The sequence below is a fragment of the Pteropus alecto genome, unplaced genomic scaffold (assembly GCF_000325575.1).
Source record: "Pteropus alecto unplaced genomic scaffold, ASM32557v1 scaffold453, whole genome shotgun sequence".
NCBI lineage: Eukaryota > Metazoa > Chordata > Mammalia > Chiroptera > Pteropodidae > Pteropus > Pteropus alecto.
In genome coordinates, this window is record NW_006433510.1 from 19,161 (window position 1) to 24,579 (window position 5,419).

The 5,419-nt window shown below is 35.9% G+C and overlaps 1 protein-coding gene across 2 annotated transcripts in view; it reads right to left on the reverse strand.

Annotated features, from left to right (window-relative positions):
- LOC102888884 (gamma-taxilin) overlaps nucleotides 1-5,419 on the reverse strand; it is a 49,539-nt gene that overhangs the window by 18,667 nt on the left and 25,453 nt on the right. The window lies entirely within an intron of this gene.

A 5,419-nucleotide genomic window follows, 5' to 3' on the forward strand; every position in this document is an offset into this window, starting at 1 on the left:
GCTTTCTTCCCTAAAATCAAAAAGCACTTTACATTCAGGAAGCACACTGAAAACCTCTGAGTAACATGTGAAAGAATTAGAATAATCATCATGGGACCTTTTCTACAACTCTTATTTATCGAAAGAAAAAGTATGCAAACAATTAACTACAAAGAAAACCAATCTCTGGTCTTTTTTTTAAATTAAAAACGAATCTTTTAGGAAAAGTTGTTAAGAATCAATACCATTTAGTTTTACTATTCTATGACAGAAAAACAGGTTATTGAAATAAATAAGAAGCATTCAGGAGTTCTTGTGAATGCAGAAGGCAATTTTAGAGTTAGAGCAAATTATTCTATATTACACTAACATACAATGGAGGTCTTGCTGACACTTCAATAAGGCCTTCATGAAGAATAAATGCTGAAAATTGAACATTTCAAGAGCAAGAACAACCTATACAAAAAACCTACAAGCAACATACAGATATTGAAAACATCTTCATTAGGTTACATATATACAGCTATTTCAAAACACCTTCATTGAAATCCATCCTAGGGTAAAGGGGTTCAAAAATATAGCAATGGAAAGAAACTACTATTGGCAGTGAGCCCACAACACAGTATGCAGACAATGAATCAAAACATTGTACTGACTTATTTAATGATATCAACCAATGTTATCTCAATAAACTTAAACAATGATTTTGCTTTGAATCTTATCATGGACTATGAGAACATCATATCTAAAATGGCTATCGTAGTGACATCAGAAGCACGGGAGAGTGAGAGATGTCCCCAGATCTCTTCTGCTGAAATAAAATAACAAAAGCTGACCATCTAAAACTAGACAGATAACAACCAACCTGCACACATGCATGTCTGAGTTATCTGCACATCAGAGCTTCTAGAGGTTGGAATTGCAGGGAGTCTGGTGGGAAGACTGGAAAGAACAAAGAAGCTGGCTCTCACAGACAGGGTTTCCTGAATGAGGAGGGGTTGGGGAGAATTTGCAGCCGGTTCCCCTAAAAGCTCTATCTGAGGGATCTGTGAACTCCACATAGTCAAGCCCAGGGATCAGCGCAGAGAGTGGAGCAGGGGCGAGAGCTGTGTCTTAGCAGTGGTGGTTGTGAAGTGGAAGGCTGAGACATGGACACTACCAGCTACCCCAACCCACCAACCCAGAGCAAGGCCTTCCTCCACCCTATGTCCTCCCGGACATTCCACCACGCGGAGCCCCAGGGAGACTGACACAACCAGTACTGAGAGGAAAATCACTATCGGTACCACAGACAGGCTGGAGCCAAAGATCGCCTGATCATGGCTTGTATATTTACTGTTCCAGAGAGAAAAAGACATTATTCACCTCAGCTAAAAAAAAGCAGACTACACTCCCATGAATGCCCAGGCAAAGAAACAGTCCACCAAACACCATGGACAAGCAGAGTGACAAGGCAGTTCAAAAATAAAAGAGTAAATCTCCAAAAAATAATCTTAAAAACAGAAATATACAAGTTAAATGACAGAATTCAGTGTTGCACTTCTGAAAAAACTCAATGAGATGCAAATACATTGGATCAACGATTCTAGGAAATAAGGATCAAAATAGACCAAAAATGATTTTTAGCAAGGAAACTGAAACTAAAAAAGAACCAAGTAGAACTTATGAAGATAAGGAACACACTAAAAGATATAAATAGGGAAATAGTGAGCTTAGGAAATAGAGCTGACCAGATGATGGAAAGAATCAGTAATACTGAAGATAGAAGTGATTCAGAAGAAGAGAGAATGAAAAATAATGAAAGAGAAGTACAAGAACTGGAAAGGCAACATAATAACAAATATACCAGCAGATGAAGAAGAGCATATTCAGACAAATAATTGACAAGAATTTCTCAAATCTAAAGTAAGCTGGAGCTTCAAATACAAAAAGCTAACAGAACATGCAATATCTCAACCCAAAACGTCTTCTGCAAGACACAGTATATTAAAATTATCAAAACTTAATGACAAAGAAAGAATTCTCAGGGCAGCCAGCAAAAAGAAGATGTTAACCTATAAAGGAAAACCCATTAGATTATCTTTACACTTCTCAGCACAAACTTTACAAATCAGAAAGGAGAGGAATCAAATATTCAAACTATTAAATGAAGGAACTACCTGCAAGAACAATGTATTCAGCAAAGCTCTGTTCTAGATAAGAAGAAATAAAGACCTTTCCAGATACATGAAAGGTGAGGGAATTCTCCACTATGAAATCTGCATTACAGGAAATACTGAAAGGGGTCATCCCACCTGAAACAAAATGACAAAAAAATATGTAACTACAGTAAGATGAATGACAAGCGAACAGAGACAGCAGTGCATTCCTTATTAGAAACAGGGTATTATAAGCTTAAACATTAAGATAATTGCTATTGCAACTTAGAAATGAGGAGGGGTAGGGAAGGATGAATGTTCAGCCTATATAGGAAAATCTGACAAAATAATAACAGAAAAGGCGAAGATTCAATGGTCGAAATTCATGAAGGGGAATGGAGATAAGGCACATGTAGAAGAAAATGGACTAATGTATGTGTGCGGGGGTGTGTGTATATATACACATATACATTCCTTTACATAAGCTTAACCGTAACCAGACATCAAAGATCCAGAACTGAAGTACGTAACAGAAAACAAGAAAAACGTGGGAAAAAATTCACAAAACCCCACCAAGTTAAAATAACAAACAGAACATAAGGACAAAGAATCAATGGAATATTTGGGCGACCAGAAAACAAAATAATATGGCTATGGGAAAACATTGTATTTCAATAATCATAAATGGACGGAACACACCAATAAAAAGACACAGAGTTGTAGAATGGATCAAAAAACAAAACCCATGCTTATACTGCCTTCAAGAGACTCATCTCAGTTCCAAAGACAAATATAGACTCAAAGAGAAAAGGTGAAAAATGATATTCCAAGCAAATGGCATTCAGAGAAAAACGGATGTTGCGGTACTAATACAGGACGAAACTGACTTCAAAATAAAAAAGTTAAAGAAAGATACTGAGGAACACTTCATTAATGATAAAAGGAATCATGCACCAAGAAGTCATAACACTGATGAATATATATGCTCCCAATCAGGGAGCCCCAAAATGTGTAAAGCAATTACTAACAGAACTAAAGGGAAAAACAGACCAAAACATTATTACAGTAGTGGACCTAAATACCCCACTGTCAGATATAGACAGATCATCCAAACAAAAAATCAATAAGGAAATAACATCCTTAAATGCACATTAGATCAACTGACATACACACAGCCTTCCATCCCAAAACAGCTGCTTATGCATTCTCCTCTAGTGCACTTGGAACATTCTCAAGGATCGACTACATACTGAGACACAGAAATAGCCTCAACAAATATGGGTGTTGAAATCATACCAACCATATTTGTGGATCATAATGTTTTGAAGCTGGAGATCGGCTATAAAAGGAAAGCAGAAAGAACCACAAAAATATGGAAATTAAACAACATGCTACTGAAGAATAACTGGGTCACAGAAGAAATAAAAAGAGAGATCAAGAGAAACATAAAAATGAATGATAATGACAGTACGTCATATCAAACTTTTGAGACACGGCAAAGTGGGACACATGCAAAAAAACTAAATAAGATATAACGAAATGAATAGAGCAACATATTAAAAAGATTATACAACACGATCAAAGCCTTCGACAAGATACAGCATCCATTTATGATCAAAACACTTCACGAAATCAGTAGAGAAGTACCTTAACATAATAAAGGCCATATATGACGAACCCTCAGCCAACATTATCCTGAATGGTAAAAATGAAAACCTTCCTTCTAAGATCAGGAACAAGGCAAGGCTGTCCACTATGGCTACTGTTATTCAATATAACATTGGAGGTCCTAGCACGTGCAATCAGACAAGGGAAAGATATAAAAGGCATCCAACTGGGAAATGAAGAAGTCTATCAGTCACTATTTGCAGATGACATGATTCTCTATATAGAAAACCCTGAAGACTCCACAAGAACACTACTAGAAACAATAAGCAAATATAGTATAGTTTCTGGATACAAAATCTGATACACTGTTCAAAAATCCATAGCTTTCCTATACTCTAATAATGAAGTGTCAGAAAAAGTGGAAAAAATAATTCCTTTGCAACTGCACCAAAAAGAATAAAATTCCTAGGAATAAATTTAACAACACATGTGAAGAACCTAAATAATGAAAACTATAAGACCCTATGAAAAGAAATCAAAGAAGATACAAAGAAATGGAAAGATATTAGTGTTCTTGGATTGGAAGAATCAACATAGTTAAAATTAATTTATTACTACAGCATTATACAGATTTAATGCATTCCCCATCAAAATCCCATTAGCATTTTTTAAAGAAATAGAACAAAAAATCATCGGATTTGTATGGTAGCACAAAAGACCATGAATCGTCAAAGCCATCCTCAGAAAACGAATGAGGGTAAAGGCGGCATCATTCTGACTTTAGATTATACTACAAATCAACAATAATCAAAATGGCATGGTATTGGCAGCAAAACAGCCACATGGACCAGTGGAACAGAATCAAGAGTCCAGAAGCAAACACATATTTATATGGGCAAATAATTTTCAACAAGATGTCAAAAATATACAGTGGAGAAAGGAAAGCCTCTTCAATAACTGTCAGGGTACTAGACCTTGAGCTAATAAACATTAATGTTAGAAAAGTGAAAAAAAAAAGTCCCAGAAGATGGGCACTGACAGTCTGATGGCCTGAAGGATTCTCAGAAAACTAAGAATTGATCTATGATATGACCCAGCAATCCATCTACTGGGACTTTACCCCAAAAAACTTGAAAATATTTTTATAGAAATACATAGGCACCACTATGTTCACAGCAGCATTATTCACAGTGGCCAGGACATAGACACACCCAAAGTGTCTTACGATAGATGACTGGCTAAAGAAGCTGTGGCACATTTATACAATGGAATATGATTCATCATAAGAAGAGATGAAATACTGCCATTTGCGACAACATGGATGGACCTCGAGTTAATCATACTATGTGAAATAAGCAAGAAAGAAAAAGTTGAAAACCACATGATTTCACTCATATGTGGGGATATAAATCTAAAAGTAACAAACAAACAGGATGAACAAAAAGAGACTCATGGATACAGTTACCAGAGGGAAGGGAGGGAGGAGAAGGTAAATAGGGGTAAAGGAGGTAAAATATGTGGTGATAGAAAGAAATCTATGAGTGGTGAACACACATACAATATACATATAACTTACTGTTGAATTGTACACTTGAAACTTACTGGATGTTGTTGATCAATGTCACACCAATAAAAAAATAAAAACTAAATTCAAAAAAAAAGTGGTTATAGGTTTTGCACACATTATTAACTCA